Genomic DNA, 17,913 nt, shown 5'->3' with positions numbered 1-17,913 from the left:
ACAGTGTACTCATAATAAAAACTGAAAATTTATAATGTACTTACATAATTGAAACTGGATAAAAGAGAATTGCATGTCATGTCTCTTTTCATGCATTCCTAAGAGATAATGATAATTTATGGCTATCACTTTAATCACTGTGATAATAAAATATCACAGACACTGGTTTGTGTATTTGTCATGTTGCTCTGGAATTATGATTATAATAAAAAAAAATTGTTTATTTTGAGAAAGAGTGGGGGAGGGGCAAAGAGACAGGGAGAGAGAGAATCTCAAGCAGGCTCTGTGCTGTCAGTAAGAGCCCAGCATGGGGCTCAATCCCACAAATTGTGAGATCATGATCTGAGCCAAAATCAAGAGTTGGACGCTTAACTGACTGAGCCACCCACATGTCTCGGTAATGATTTTTAAAAAGAAATAATTCCACTTAAAAATTCTTTGTTATAGGGGCACCTGGTTGGCTCAGACAGATAAGTGCCGGACTTTAGCTCAGGTCATGATCTCATGGTTCGTGGGTTCGAGCCCTGCCGTCAGGCCTGGAGCCTGCTTCAGATTCTATGTCTCTCTCTCTCTCTCTCTGCCCCCTCCCACTTGCACTCTGTCTCTCTCTCCTCTCTCATAAATAAACATTAGAAAAAAATTTTAAATTCTTTGTTATATAATGCTTTTATACAACCCAGGATTTATAGGTAATAAGGTAATTACTAACTTTCATTGGAGTTAGAAAGCAGGGCAATTTTGTTTTAGAGGCTAGCTTAAAACTGAAATTCATGTACCATTCCTACTGTTTCTCCATTAGGAATGGGAGAGCTCTGTTAAATATAAACCAGAGCCAAGATTAGTAATCCTCTACAGATCTCCCTCAATTTTTAATAGGGTCCCATCCTGATAAATCCAATATGAATTTAAAATAATGTAAATCCAAAAAGCAGTTTATACCACATCTTCTTTACCCATTCATTTATTGATGGACATTTGGGCTGCTTCCAAATTTAGCTATTGTATATAATGCTGCAATAAATGTAAGAGTGCATGCATCCCTTTGAATTAGTGTTTTTGCATTTTTTGGGCAAATGCCCAGTAGTGTGATTACTGGATCAAGGGGTAGTTCTATTTTTTAATTTTTTGAGGAACCTCCATACTGTTTTCCACAGTGGCTACACCAGTTTTCATTCCTACCAACAGTGCAAGAGGGTTCCTTTTTCTCCACATCTTCACCAACTCTTGTTTCTTGTGTTTCTAATTTAGTCATTCTGACAGTTATAAGGTGATATCTCATTGTAGTTTTGATGTGCATTTCCCCAATGGTTAGTGATGTTGAGCATCATTTTATGTGTCTGCTGCCCATGTGTATGTCTTCCTTCAAGAAATGTCTGTTCATGTCTCCCACCTATTTTTTAACTGGTTTATTTGTTTACTTGGATGTTGAGTTGTATCAGTTCTTTATATATTTTGAATACTAACTTTTTATTGGATATGTCATTTGCAAATATCTTCTCCCATTCAGTAGGCTCCCTTTTAGTTTTGTTGAATGGATATGGAAGGTGTGGTATCTATACACAATAAAATATTATTCAGCCATAAAAAAGAATAAAGTCTTAATTTTTTTTTTTTAGTTTGGAGAGAGAGAGAAAGCATGAATGGGGAAGATGGGAAGAGGGAGAGAGAATCTCAAGCAGGCTGCACACTCAGGGTGGGGCCCAATGTGGGCCTTGATCTTGTGACGCTGGGATTATGACCTGAGGAGACATCAAGAGTTGGATGCTCAGCCGACTGAGCCACCCAGGCATCCCAATAAGAATGAAATCTTATCATTTGCAACAACATGGATGGAGATAGAGAGCATAATGCTAAGCTAAATAAATCAGAGAAAGGCAAGTACCCTATAATTTTGCTCATATGTGGAATTTAAGAAACTAAATGAGTAAAGGAAAAAAGAGAGACAGACCAAGAAACAGACTCTTTTCTCCCCCCATCCCCACCAAGAAACAGACTGATGGTTACCAGAGGGGAGTTGGGTGAGGGATCAGTAAAATAACTGATGGGGATTAAAGAGTACACTTATTATGAAGAGCACTGAGTAATGAACAGAATTGTTGAATCACTATACTTTACACCTGAAACTAATATAACACTGTATGTTAACAATACTGGAATTAAAATTAAAAATTTAATTTAAAAGAAGTAGTTAACACAGCTAATCTACTGAACATCATAGTTTACCCTAGCCTACCTTAAATGTGCACAGAATACATACATTAGCCTACAGTTGGGCAAAATCATCTAACACAAAGCCTATTTTATAACAAAGTGTTAAATATCTCATGTAACTTATTGAATACTGAAAGTGAAAAACAGAATGGTTGTATGAGTACAGAATGGTACTTATTTCTTAACTCTCTTTCATCATGGCTGAGGGGCTACTTCTAGGGATTCCACAGCACTTCTGGCCTACCCAGGCTAGCCAAGAGAAAGCTGTTAAGTTGGAAAGTTACAGGTACATACATTAGGACAACATTATCTATAACATGAATAGGACATATCTAGGAGATTTGAGGAGGGCATTAACAATATTTTGCAGGATTATTGTGGGGATTAAAAAAAAAAGGCTGCCAGTCATTTTGAAATTGGGTGATGCTGCTTGTCTGAGACTCAACATCTAGAATCCTGCTTTGTCCCAGTCACCCTCTGATGACTTGAAGAAGGCCCTATGAATGGAGAATGAGATCAAGCAAGTGCTGTTTTGTCAAAATTCTTTCCATTGCAAAGGACAGAAACCTTATCTACTTAACAACAACAACAACAATAACAACAACAAAACAAAACCACAAAAACAAAAACCTTGCTCATGTAACTGAAGCCAGAGAAGACCTAGGTGAAACTAACTTTGAGTTAACTGTGAAGAAGAAAAGTTTAATGAAACAAAATGCATTGCATTGTGTTTGGGTTCTAGGGGCAAAAACTGTTTAAAATCATTTCATTAAATTTTTACTTGTAGTAGGAAGAGAACAAAATAGTTAAAACTGTAGTTTCTAGAGTTCAATGTATTAAAAAAAAAAGCTGAGGCTTACTGTTGCATAATTTACACAAACAGATATAATGTAAAACTATCTAATTTTCAGAATTATTATTTTGTGACTTTTTAAATTAGGTAAATAATTTTTCACAAACATTTGAAGCAATAAAATCTTTAAAGTCTTCATTTGTGTAACAGAAAAGTAAACTAGTAACTTTATTTTCACAAAGAAAATTTTTATCTTGTGAAAAGTAAGTTGTTAAACAAAAATGTTTCTTTTGGCCTTCTATCTAGCTAACAAATTTTACTGGTAAGAAGCTAACTTTCATTCTTAAAGAGAAAGTTAATATTTTTTAAAATATTTTTTTCCCTAAAGAATGAGAAGGAGCGCCTTCTATTTTTATTTCACGACTACATGAGAAACTGAGCAGTATCAGGATTCTTTGCTTTTCGTTTGACTCAGAGTCTATGTTTTAGCCTCATTTTCTCAGGCTCTTCTCTGTGACAAAGGATGTCACAGAGACATCCTTTTGGTAGCTCATTAAAAAAAAGTTCATTTATTTCTTTGTATCTAGATAGTCTAGAAAAGGAATCCAATTAGCTTGGTTTGTACTGAGCCTACATCTTGGACTGATATATTTTAGTGGATTATAAACAAAACAAGTGAGTAGTTTCTTTTATCCCTAACCTTATTTTCAAATTATGATGATGAAGAAAGACAAATTTAAAGAATACCAGCAAAAGGAAATTGTTCATCCTAAACCTAGAACATAGCATAATCCATCCACTCCTCCCAGGCCAGCCTAAGACATATGTGGTTACTGTTACCACTTACCTCTACAACAAACCCCATTTTCTTTTCCTTCTTGGCATGCTATGAGACTACATTTCTAAACATCCCTGTGGTTATGTGGGTCTACTGTGATTGAATTCTCACTAATGAAACAGGCAGAAATGATTAAGCTGTTTCCAGACCTAGCTTCTAAACAGACATTCCATTCCCTAACTGGAAGTCCTGTTTTGTAACACAGCTCCTCAACTAGGCATGGCTATTTTGTACTGTTACATAAGTGAGAAACTTACTGAGAGTCTGAGGTTTTGGGGTGTTTTGTTGTAGCAGTTAACCTACCCTAACCATAGGAGTAGCCTAAGCAAGAGCAGATGCAGGACTGTCCTCATGCCAAAGTCTTGGAAGAGAAATTTGTAAGGGTTTTATGATTCAGTAAATACCCTTACCTTCCTTTTCATTTATATTAGCATTCCTCCTTATTGGCAGAATTAAAGGAGGGATTAGAAAAACTGAGCGGCGGCTGAAACTTTCTCTAGAGTCATCAAAAGAAAGGTGCTTCAATGGGGTGCCTGGGTGGCTCAGTCAGTTGAGTGTCCAACGTCGGCTCAGGTCATGATCTCGCGGTTCATGAGTTCAAGACCAGTGTCAGGCTTTGTGCTTACAGCTCAGAGCCTGGAGCCTGCCTCAGATTCTGTGTCCCCCCTCTCTGTCCGCCCCCCACCCCCCCCCCCCCGCTTGTGCCCTGTCTCTCTCTTTCAAAAATGAATAAGCATTAAATAAAATTAAAAAAAAGAAAAGTGCTTCACATATAGATGATTAATAAATACCAGCTATTAATAGAGTTCTGTTTAACATTTAAACATTGTAAGCCCTGTTAATCTTTATGACTGTCTATTATGCTCCTTGAGGAAACTATAACTGAATTTTCCACTGTTTACCTTGGCTTATTATCATGTGTAGTATGCATCTATTTTATTATTCTAATTAGAAAACATGGTGAAATAACAGTAAAAGAAGTTTTTAAATAGGAAACAACGTAACAGTGATTAAATCTAGGGGGACTGAGATGACAGTTAACTTTAATTTTCTTTTTGCTCATTTGTATTTTCCACTTTTTTCTCAATGAGTACATGTTACAAAAAGGGTAAAAATGGGGGCACCTGGGTGACTCAGTCAGTTAAGCATCTGACTTCAGCTCAGGTCAAGATCTTGGAGTTCGAGCCCTGCATTGGGCTCTGTGTTGACAGGTCAGACCTGGAGCCTTCTTCAGATTCTGTCTCCCTCTTTCCGCCCCTCCCCCACTCATCTTCTGTCTGTCTCTCTCTTGCTCTCTCAAAAATAAATAAAAACATTAAAAGAAATTTTTTTTAAAGAGTAAAAATTAAGTCACATGATCCTATTCTCTTAACATAGCCAATTTAATGTTTGCATGTTATCTTTTACCTTCGAGTTTATAACATATGTATATAGTTTGTTTTACATAATAGCAGTACAGTAAAATACTGGACTTTGGAACCAAACTATTTTGCATCCCTAATTAACTCCTTGGTCTTGTGAAAGTCATTTAATCTGTCCCCTGATTTTCTCTTTTTTTAAAAAAATTTTTTTAATGTTTATTTGCTTTTGAAAGAGAGAGAGAGAGAGCAATCATGAGCAGGGGAGGGGCAGAGAGAGAAGGAGACACAGAATCCAATGCAGGCTCCAGGCTCTGAACTGTCAGTATAGGGCCCGACGCAGGCTTGAAATCACAAACCGTGAGACCATGATCTGAGCCGAAGTCGGCTGCTTAACCGACTAAGCCACCCAGGCACCCCTCTTGATTTTCTCTTCTGATAAAAAAAATTCCTAAAGTGTCATGCTGTGGTGAAGATTTAGTGTATATAATGGATTAAATGCAAAAAAAAAAAAAAAAAAAACCAATTTCTAGCACATATGTTTTTGTAATTAGCAACTATTAATATATATTAAAATTTTATATTTCCCCACTTTTCTATATGATCTTCATAATTATATTTTGGTAAGCATTCCATCTGTTGTTTAATGTTCCATTATGAAATATAGTAATAAAGTACAGTTGACCCTTGAGCAATGCGAAGTTGGAGCACTGACCCTCCAGGCAGTTGTAAATCTGTATATAACTTTTTTTAATTAAAAAATATTTTTAATGCTTATATTTTTGGGAGAGAGAGACAGAGAGACAGAGCACAAACGGGGGAGAGGCAGAGAGAGAGGGAGACACAGAATACGAAGCAGGCTCCAGGCTCCATGCTGTCAGCACAGAGCCCTACGTGGGGCTCGAACTCACAAACTGTGAGACATGACCTGAGCCAAAGTCGGACACTTGAATGACTGAGCCACCCAGGAGTCCCTTTATATAACTTTGACTCCCCTAAACCTTAACTACTAATAGCCTACTGTTGAGCAGGAGCCTTACCAATAACATAAACAGTTGAGTAATACATATTTTGTATATTATAGGTACTATGTATTGTATTCTTACAATAAAGTAAACTAGGAGAAAATAAAATGTTATTAAGAAAATCATAAAGAATAGAAAATACATTTTCAGTACTGTATTTATCAAAAAAAATCTATATATAAGTGGACCCACGCAGTTCAAACCCATCTTATTCAAGGATCGTCTTGGTCTAAAAATGTTAGGCAGTTGATATTTAGGTTGCTTCCAATACTTGGCTTTCATAGCCATTGCTGCATTAAACATTTTTTTTTTCAAAAATTTTTTGTATTTATTTAAAAAAATTTTTTTAACATTTATTCATTTTTGACATTGAGAGAGAGCATGAGCAGGAGAGGGGCAGAGAGAGAGGGAGACACAGAATCCGAAACAGGCTCCGGGCTCTGAGCTGTCAGCACAGGGCCCGACACGGGGCTCGAACTCATGGAGTGCGAGATCATGACCTGAGCTGAAGTCGGACAATCAACTGACTGAGCCACCCAGGCGCCCCTCAAAATTTTTATTGCAGTAAATACACAACAAAGTTTACTATCTTAGTTATTTTTAAGTATGCTGTTAAATATATTTATAATGTTATGCAATCATCATTACCATCATCTCCATGACTTTTGTCTTACAAAACTGAAACTCTAATTAAACAATAACTCCCCATTTCTCCTTCCCTCCAGTCCCGACAACCACCATTCTTTCTGTCTCTAGGATTCTGACTACACTAAGTACTTCATATAAGTGGAATCATGTGTTTTTGTGTTTTTGTGACTCTCTTATTCATTTATAGTTAAAGTAATTACTGATGGAGGATTTAACTTCTGTCCTTAGGCTGTATGTTTTCTATATGCCATATAACATTTTTGACCTTCATTACCTGCCTTGCAGTCTTCTTTTGTGCTTGGTTGATTTTTTTTTTTTTTTTTGCAGTGAACTCTTTAAATTCTCTTCTTATTTACTTTCATGTGTATTTCATAGCTATTTTTTCTCTGTGGTTACCATGGGGATTACATTTAACATGCCGAAGTTGTAACACTAATTTGAATTTATGCAACCTTAACTTCAATAACATACAAAACTCTGCTTCTTTACAGCTCTGTCCCTTTGGTTGTTATGTCACAAAATTATACAATGTGTGCCCCAAACATAAATTAATAATTCTTTTAAAGGCATTAATGTCTTAAATATATAGAAAAATATAGAGTTACAAACCAAATTTATAATATGTTAGCTTTTAAAACTGCCTATGTATTGAGGCCAGCATTACCCTGATACCAAAACCAGATAAAGACACTACAAAAAACAGAACTATAGCCAGTATCTATGATGGACATAAGTGCAAAAATCTTCAACAAAATAGTAGCAAATTGAATCCAATAATACATTAAAAAATCATTCACTGTGACCAACTGGGACTTATTCCTGGGATGCAAGGATGTTTCAATATTTGTAAATCAATCAATATGAGGCATCACATCAATAAGAGAAAGAATAAAAATTATATGATGATTTCAACATATGTAGAAAGAGCATTTGACAAAGTGCAGCATCCTATTCATGATAAAAACTCTTAATAAAGTAGGTTTAGAGAAAACATACTTAACATAATAAAGGCATATATGAAAAACCCACAGCTAACATCACACTCAATGGTGAAAAACTGAGAGATTTTCCTGTAAGGTCAGGAACAAGACAAGGATGTCCACTCTCACCACTTCTATTCAACATAGTACTGGAAGTCCTAGCCATAGCAATCAGACAAGAAAAAGAAATAAAAGGCATTCAAATTGGTAAGGAAGAAGTAAAACTTTCACTATCTGCAGATGATATGATACTACATATAGAAAAGCCTAAGGACTGCCCCCAAAAACAATCAGAACTGATAAATGAATTCAGTAAAATTGCTGGATACAAAATATACAGAAATTCGTTGCATTTCTATACACTAATAATGAAACAGCAAAAAGAAAAATCAAGAAAACAATCTCATTTGCAGTTACATCAAAAATAATAACTAGGAATAAACTTAGGGAGGTGAAAGACCTGTACTCTGAAAACTATGAAACACTGATGAAAGAAATTGAAGATCACACAAACAAATGGAAAGATATTCTATGCTCATGGATTGGAAGAAGAAATACTGTTAAAGTGTCCATACTATCCAGAGCAATCTACAGATTTAACGTAATCCCTATCAAAATACCTTTTTCACAGAACTAGAACAAACAATCCAAAAATTTGTATGGAACTACAAAAGACCCTGAATACCTAAGCAATCTTGAAAAAGAAAAACAAAACTGGAGGTATCACAATCCCAGATTTCAAGATATACTACAAGGCTGTAGTAATCAAAAGAGTATGTTAGTAGCACAAAAATAGACACACATATCAATGGAACAGAATAGAGAACCCAGACATGAACCCACAATTATATGGTCAATTAATCTTTGACAAAGAAAGCAAAAATATCTAATGGGAAAAAGAATGTCTCTTCAATAAGTGGTGTTGGGAAAACAGGACATTTAGATGCAAAAGAATGAAACAGGACCACTTTCTTACACTATACACAAAAATAAACTAAAAATGGATTGAAGACCTAAATGTGAGATCTGAAAGCATAAAAATTCTAGAAGAGAGCACAGGCAGTAATTTCTCTGACATTGGCCAGTACATTATTTTTCCAGATGTGTCTCCTGACGAAAGGGAAATAAAAGCAAAAATAAACTAATGGGACTACATCAAAATAGAAAGTTTCTGCACAGTCAATGAAATATCAACAAAACTAAAAGACAACCTACTAAATGGGAGAAGATATTTGCAAATGACACATCCAATGAAAGATTAGTATCCAAAATGTACAAAGAACTGATGCAACCCAACACCAAAAAAACTAACAATCCAATTAGAAAATGGGCAGAAGACATGAATACACATGGCCAACAAACACATGAAACAATGCTCAACATCGCTAATCATTAGGGAAATGCAAATCAAAACCACAATGAGATATCACTTCAGACCTGTCAGGATGGCTAAAATAAAAAACACAAGAAACAACCAGCGCTGGCAAGGATATGGATACCATATATACCATATATATTACCATATATATATATATATATATATATATATATATATATATATGGGTGAAATAGATGAAGGGGAATAAAAGTACACTTATCTTGATGAACAGTGACTAATTTATAGAATTGTTGAATAACTATATTGTATACGTTAAGCTAATATAATATTGTATGTTAATTATACTGGAATTAAAATAAAATCAAATAGCCTGTGTATTTACCATTCCCCATCCCAATCCCCTCACAGGCAGTTGTGCACATGTTCCAGGAGCAGCCTGCACACAACCTGCAGGAGCCAGAATGGGCAAAAAAAGGACCCTGTCCTCCAAATATTAGATATCTGAGCTCTTCTGGCTGACTGCTGCTTCTAAATAGAGAGGTGTAGTCAATAAATAGGTGACCATTATTGCACCTCTCCTAGATATTGCAAGACCCTCCCCCCAGGCTGAAGTGACTTCTCTGGGATTTAAAGGGCTAGTGCCCTTCCCTTCTCCCTTCATTTTTCTTTTTCCTCTTTTGGGAGCCAGACATTAAAGACCAGGACATTCAAAAACAATTACACATACAAGGAAAATCAGAAAGTGAGCAACCCCCAAGGAAAGACTCAGAAAAGACATTAAGTTTAAACCTTAGGCTGATCCTCAGCACAGAAAGCCTACAATAATCAAAACAAAAAAACAGCAAATTAAATTATTAGATCCAAATGGCCTCTATGAGGCCAGTATTATCCTGATACCAAAACCAAACAAAGACATCCTAAGAAAAGGGCAGTCAATATTCCTTATGAATACAGATGCAAAGATCCTCATCAAAATACAAGCAAATCAAATCCAGCAACATACAAAAATAATTATATACCATGACCAGGTTGGTTCAACAAATGAAAATCAATGCAATATGATATATTAATAAGGACAAAAGCCACATGATCAGCTCAGGAGACATAGAAAAGTCATTTGAAAAAAATGCAATACCCCTGCAAGATAAAAACACTCAACAAACTAATAATAGAAGGGAATTAACTCAATCTGATAAAGAGTATCTACCAAAAAACTCACAGCCAGCATCATCAGGGGTGTCTGTTCTTACCATTTCTATTCAATATTGTGCTGGAGTTTCAAGCCATGACAATTAGGAAAAAAAAAAAAGAAATCATACTGGAAAGGAAAAAATAAAATTATATATGCAGATGACATAATCTTGTATATAGAAAATCCCAATGAACTACTGAAAACCTATTAGAACTAGTAAGTGAGTTCAGTAAGGTAGCAGGATACAAGATCAATTTACAAAAAGCAACTATAATTCTATACAGTTATAATGAACAATCTAAAATGCAATTAAGAAAATTATCCTATGTGGGGTGCCTGGGTGTCTCAGTTGTGTCTGACTCTTGATTTTGGCTCAGGTCATGATCTCATGGTTGGTCCTGAGATTGAGCCTTGTGTCAGTTCTGTGCTGGGCATGCAGCTTGCTTTAAGATTTTCTCTCCCTCCCTCTGCCCCTACCCTACTGGCATGCATGGGCTCGCTCTCTCTCTCTCTCTCTCTCTCTCTCTCCCTCTCCCTCTCTCTCTCAAAAAAAAAAAAAAGAAAGAAAGAAAGAAAAAAAACAAGAAAAAAAGAGAAAAATTATCCCATGTATAACACCATGTATCCATGTATAATGTCATACAAATAAAATACTTAAAAATGCATTTAACAAGAGAAGTGGAAGGCTGATGAACAGAACACTTTACATCATTCAAAGAAATTAAAGAAGACTTAAATAAATGGAAAGACATCGCTGTTCATGGATTATAAGACTTCATGTTGTTAAGATGGTAATACTCCCCAAACTGATCCACAGATTCAATGTAATCCCTATCAAAGGATAGCTGGCTTTTTTTAAAGAAATTGATAAGCTGATCCTAAAATCCATATAAAAATTTGAGGGACACAGAAAAACCAAAACAGTCCTAAAAATTAATAACCAAGCTGAAAAACTCATATTTCCCAATTTCAAACTTATAAGAAAGGTACAGTAATGAAGACAAAATTCATATGTTAAAGCCCTTAACTCCTATGTGACTATATGCAGAGATAGGGCCTGTAAGGAACTGATAAAGGTTAAAATAGGTCATAATGGAGGGGCCCTAATCCAAGGCTGATGTCATCCTTTTTGTTTGTTTGTTGTTTTTTGTTTGTTTTATGTGGTGTCATCCATATAAGAAGAGGAAGAGACATCAGAGTTCTCTCCACCATGTGAGGACACAGTGAGAAGATGACTGTCTATAAGCCAGGGAAAGAGCTCTTGTCAGGAACTGAATCAGCTAGCACCTTGATCTGGGAATTCCAACCTCCAGAACTGTGAGAATATTAAATTCTGTTGTCTAAGCCAAAAAAAAAAAAAAACCCTCATATTTTGAATTATGTGCTTTAGAAAATAGCCACTTCTTTTATTATATTTATGTATTTCTTAAGACGATATTAGGCCTGGTGTGATGCATTCTGGTAATATGGTCCTGGGGAGAGGAGTTGAAATCTGAGACAATATTCCTGTGCATACAGGAAGGGTTCTTCTTGAAACTAGGAAATAAACTGAGAAATTTTTTGTCAAATCACATAGAGAAGGAATTACAAGTCCATGATCTGTATCTGAGACCCTCAAAATAGATTATTTTTGCCATCTGAGTTTTTCACATCTTAAAAATGAAAGACATACAGATTCTGCACATTTAACACCTTCGGCAGAACCTGGGATACCAGAGTACCACTATCAAACCATATTTCTGTAGTGAAAAATATGAGTCTCCACACTACATGGGATAAATAAAGCTTATAAATGTCTGATAATCAGTTTAGGTCATTTAAAAAAAATTTTTTTTAAAAGTTTTTAAGTTTATTTATTTATTTTGAGAGACACAGAGGCAGCGTGAGTGGGGAAGGGGCAGAGAGGGAGAGAGAGAATCCCAAGCAGGCTCTGGGCTGCCAGCTCAGCCTGATGCAGGGCTTGAACTCACAAAACCACGAGATCATGAGTCAGACAAACCAAGAGTCAGACACTTAACCAACTGAGTCTACCAGGCACCCCTTTTTTAATTAAAAAATTTTTTTTAAAATTTACATCCAAGTGAGTTAGCATATAGTGCAAGAATGATTTCAGGAGTAGATTCCTTAATGCCCCTTATCCACTTAGCTCATCCCCCCTCCCACAACTCCTCCAGTAACCCTCTGTTCTCTATATTTAGGAGTCTCTTGGGGTGCCTGGATGGCTCAGTTGGGTAAGCGTCTGACTTCAGCTCAGGTCATGATCTCACAGCCTGTGAGTTTGAGCCCCACATCAGGCTCTGTGCTGACAGCTCAGAGCCTGGAACCTGTTTTGGATTCTGTGACTCCCAATCTCTCTGCCCCTCCCCCACTCACTCTGGCTTTCTCCCCCTCAAGAATAAATAAGAGTCTCTTATGTTTTGTCCCCCTCCCTGTTTTTATATTATTGTTTCCCTTCCCTTGTGTACATCTGTTCTGTGTCTTAAAAGTCCTCATATGAGTGAAGTCATATGATATTTGTCTTTCTCTCACTAATTTTACTTAGCATAATACCCTCCAGTTCCATCCATGTAGTTGCAAATTGCAAGATTTCATTCTTTTTGACTGCTGATTAATACTCCATTGTATACATATACCACATCTTCTTTATCCATTCATCCATCGATGGACATTTGGGCTCTTTCCATAGTTTGGCTATGTCGATATCACTACTATAAACATTGGGGTACATGTGCCCCTTCGAAACAGCACACCTGTATCTCTTGGATAAATACCTAGTAGTGCAATTGCTGGATTGTAGGGTAGTTCTATTTTTAATTTTTTGAGGAACCTCCATACTGTTTTCCAGAGTGGCTGCACCAGTTTGCATTCCCACCAGCTGTGCAAAAGAGATCCTCTTTCTCTTCATCCTCGCCAACACCTGTTGTTGCCTGAGTTGTTAAGATTAGCCATTCTGACAGGTTGAGTTGGTATCTCATTGTGGTTTTGATTTGTATTTCCTCCTCTCAATTCTGATGAGGAGTGATGTTGAGCAATTTTTCATGTGTCGGTTGGCCATCTGGATGTCTTCTTTGGAGAAGTGTCTATTCATGTCTTTTGCCCATCTCTTCTCTGGATTATTTGTTTTTTGGGTGTTGAGTTTGATAAGTTCTTTATAGATTTTGGATACTAACCCTTTATCTGATCTGTCATTTGCAAATATCTTCTCTCATTCTGTAGGTTGCCTTTTAGTTTTGCTGATTGTTTCCTTTGCTGTGCAGAAGCTTTTTATTTTGATGAGGTCCCAATTGTTCATTTTTGCTTTCATTTTCCTTGCCTCCGCAGACATGTTGAGTAAGAAGTTGCTGTGGCCAAATTCAAAGAGTTTTTGTCTGCTTTCTCCTCTATGATTTTGATGACTTCCTTTCATCTATCTTGAGTTTATTTTTGTGTATGGTGTAAGAAAGTGGCCCAGGTCATTTTTCTGCATGTCGCTGTCCAGTTTTCCCAGCACCATTTGCTGAAGAGACTGTCTTTATTCCACTGGATATTCTTTCCTGCTTTATTAGAGATTAGTTGGCCATATGCTTATGGGTCCATTTCTAGGTTCTTTATTCTGTTCCATTGATCTGAGTGTCTGTTTGTGTGCCAGTACCATACTGTCTTGATGATTACAGCTTTGTAATAAGTCTTGAAGTTCAGGAGCGTGATGCTTCCAGCTTCGGTTTTCTTTTTCAAGATTGCTTTGGCTACTTGGGGTCTTTTCTGGTTCCATACAAATTTTAGGCTTGTTTGTTCTAGCTCTGTGAAGAATGCTGGTGTTATTTTGATAGGTATTGCATGGAATATGTAGATTTCTTTGGGTAGTATCGATGTTTTAACAATGTTTATTCTTCCAATCCAGGAGTATGGAGTATTTTTCCATTTTTTGTGCCTTCTTCAATTTCTTTCATAAACTTTCTATAATTTTCAGTGTATAGATTTTTCACCTCTTTGTTTATGTTTATTCCTAGGTATTTTATGGTTTTTGGTGCAACTGTAAATGGTATCAATGCCTTGATTTCTCTTTATGTTGCTTCATTATTGGTGTATAGGGATGCATCTGATATCTGTGCATTAATTTTATATCATGCAACTTTGCTGAATTCATGGATCAGTTGTAGCAGTTTTTGGTGTTTTTGGTGTTTTGGTTGTAGCAGTCTTTTGGGTTTTCCATACAGAGTGTCATGTCATCTGCAAGGAGTGAAAGTTTGACTTCCTCCTGGCTGATTTGGATGCTTTTATTCTTTTGTGTTGTCTGATTGCTGAGGCTAAGACTTCCAATACTATGTTGAATAACAGTGGTGAGAGTGGACATCCCTGTCTTGTTCCTGCCCTTAGTGGGAAAGCTCTCAGTTTTTCCCCATTGAGGATGATATTAGCAGTGGGTCTTTCATATATGGCTTTTATGATCTCGAGGTATCATCCTTCTAGCCCTACTTTCTTGAGGGCTTTTATCAAGATAGGATGCTGTATTCTGTCAAATGCTTTCCTGCATCTATTGAGAGGATCATGTGGTTCTTGTCTTTTATTTTATTGATGTAATGTATTTATTGATTGTTTTGTGGATATTGAACCAGTCCTGCATCTCAGGAATAAATCCCACTTGGTCGTGGTGAATAATTCTTTTAATATATTGTTGGATCTGGTTGGATAGTATCTTGTTGAGGATTTTTGCATCAATGTTCATCAGGGAAATTGGTCTGTAGTTCTCCTTTTTAGTGGGGTCTCTGGTTTTGGAATGAAGGTAATGCTGGCTTCATAGAAAGAGTTTGGAAGTTTTCTTTCCATTTCTATTTTTGGGAACAGCTTCAAGAGAATAGGTGTTAACTCTTCTTTAAATGTTTGATAGAATTCCCTTGTAAAGCCATCTGGCCCTGGACTCTTGTTTTTTGGGAGATTTGTGATTACTAATTCGATTTCTTTACTGGTTATGGGTGTGTTCAAATTTTCTATTTCTTCTTGTTTCAGTTTTGGTAGTTTATGTTTCTAGGAATTTGTCCATTTCTTCCAGATTGTCCATTTTATTGGTGTATAGTTGCTCATAATATTCTCTTTTTATTGTTTGTATTTCTGCAGTGTTGGATGTGATTTCTCTTCTTTCATTCTTGAATTTATTTATTTGGTTCCTTTTCTTTTTCTTTTTGATCAAACTGGCTAGAGATTTATCAATTTTGTTAATTCTGTCAAAGAACCAGTTTCTGGTTTCATTGATCTGTTCTATTGTTTTTTGGGGGGTTTGATAGCATGGATTTCTGTCCTAATCTTTATTATTTCCTGTCTTCTGCTGGTTTTGGGTTTTATTTTGCTGTTCTTTTTCCAGCTCTTTGAGGTGTAAGGTTAGGTTGTGTATCTGAGACCTTTCTTCCCTCTTTAGGAAGGCCTGGATTGCTATATACTTCCCTCTTATGACCGCCTTTGCTCATCCCAGAGGTTTTGTGCTTCAGTGTTATCATTATCATTGGCTTCCATGTACTTTTTAATTTCCTCTTTCACTTCTTGGTTAGCCCATTCGTTCTTTAGTAGGATGTTCTTTAGTCTCCAAGTATTTGTTATCTTTCCAAATTTTTTCTGGTGGTTGATTTCGAGTTTCATGGCGTTGTGGTCTGAAAATATGCACGGTATGATCTTGATCTTTTTGTACTTGTTGAGGGCTGATTTGTGTCCCAGTATGTGATCTATTCTGGAGAATGTTCCATGTGCACTGGAGAAGAACGTGTATTCTGCTGCTTTAGGATGAAATGTTCTGAATATATCTGTTAAGTCCATCTGGTCCAGTGTTATTCAAAGCTGGCAGGAATAAAATTGCTTCCTGGAAAGAAAAGCCTCTGTTACGACTCTCTGTGCAACTCTCTGTGCAAGAATCCTGCTACAATTTGGCTGTGTTTCCCAACCCCTCACTTCTGAGGGACTGCAGCTTTGACCTGCTCAGACCTTCAGGGGGAGGGCCTCACTGAGCAATGGCCAGGTGCTGGCTGCACCCAGGAACATTCGGAGACCGCACTGCTGCCGATGCTCAGAGCCTGTGGCTGGGTGCCAGCCTGCCCCAGAAAAAGTTCGCGCGATCTTGTAGAAGCAGCGTTTCAGAGTTTATGAAAAATCACAACACACACCTGGAGCCTGGCTTCACCCTTATAGTGCTTGTTTCAGCACCAGTGAATGTGGCTGTTCTCCTGGGTCCACTGGGGTCTTTGCCCCAGAGGCAGGGAGCACACAGCCTCTACCAAATGTCCTCCCAGCAGGGGAACCGCCTCTTCCCCTGTGGCCCTTGGACTCTTCACTCTTTGGACCTCACTCTCTGCTCCTGAGGATTCGCCCTTCCCACCAGAGCATCGCCAGGTATGGAGCTGCTGAGTTTCAGACTCTGTGCTCCCCTGTTTATAGAGTCTTAATGGAATTTAAACCCTCTCCTTTCTCCTTTTTTTGTTCAGTCCCTGGAGATGTTTCCACTTTTCCACTTTCTTTCCAGCTGTTTTTTTGCAAGAGGTGCTTTTCTGGTACTCTCCCCCCATCTCCGGCCTCTCTCTGCAAGCAAAAAACAGCTCCCTGACCTCTGTGGCTCCTCTCTCCCCCAGTTCACCTCTTCACTCGTACCTGCTGAGTTTTGTGGTTCAGATTGTAGAGATTGTTGTGTTAATCCTGAAATCAGTTTTGTAGGTGTGCATGTGGTTTAGTGTTGATTTGGCTACATTTCAGGGACGAGAGACCCCCAAAAAACTTCCATGCTGTTCTGCCATCTTGGGCCCTCTCCCAACAATCTCCCTTTTCACTTTATGATGTACTTCTGAAATATCACTTTGGAAAACTCACATTAAAATAACAAAAACTATGGTTATATAATAATGAGAACTACCTTGAAGTTTTGATGAGTAAAAGGTCTTGCTTTAAAACTATTTCACAGGAAGATCATACTGGTGGTATAGGATGTGGTTCCAGAGAGAACAAAAATTGACAACCCGGGAGCGCCTGGGTGGCTCAGTCAGTTAAGTGTCCAATTTTTGCTCAGGTCATGATCTCATGGTTAGTGAGATCTTACGGTTAGTGCTGACAGCTCAGAGCCTGGAGCCTGCTTCCGATTCTGTGTCTCCCTCTCTCGCTGCCCCTCCCCTGCTGGCACTCTGTCTCTCTTTCAAAAATAAACTTAAAAAAAAAAAAATAGAAGCCCCACAACTCAATTTTAGGTTAGCAGTTTTCATTATTTTTGGTCTCAGAGCTCTTTCACAATCTTATAAATTATTAAGAGCCCTAAAGAACTTTTTAAAAAAATGTGGGTTACATCTATATGTATTGACAGTAATGCAAATTAAAGGGAAGAAATAAAAATACTAATTTATTAAAAATAACCCATGTTAACATAAACATGTGTATTTTAATGAACACAGTTATGTTTTCAAATAAAAAAATAGAAACATGGTACTATTTCAGATTTTTGCAAATCTCTTTAATGCCAGGCTTAATGGAAGATACTTGAATTCTCATGTGTGCTCCTGTATTCAATCTGTTGTGCAATGTTT

Source organism: Prionailurus viverrinus, chromosome A2 (genome assembly GCF_022837055.1).
Source record: "Prionailurus viverrinus isolate Anna chromosome A2, UM_Priviv_1.0, whole genome shotgun sequence".
Lineage (NCBI taxonomy): Eukaryota > Metazoa > Chordata > Mammalia > Carnivora > Felidae > Prionailurus > Prionailurus viverrinus.
The sequence above is the reverse complement of the archived record's forward strand: the minus strand, read 5'-3'. Positions refer to the sequence as shown.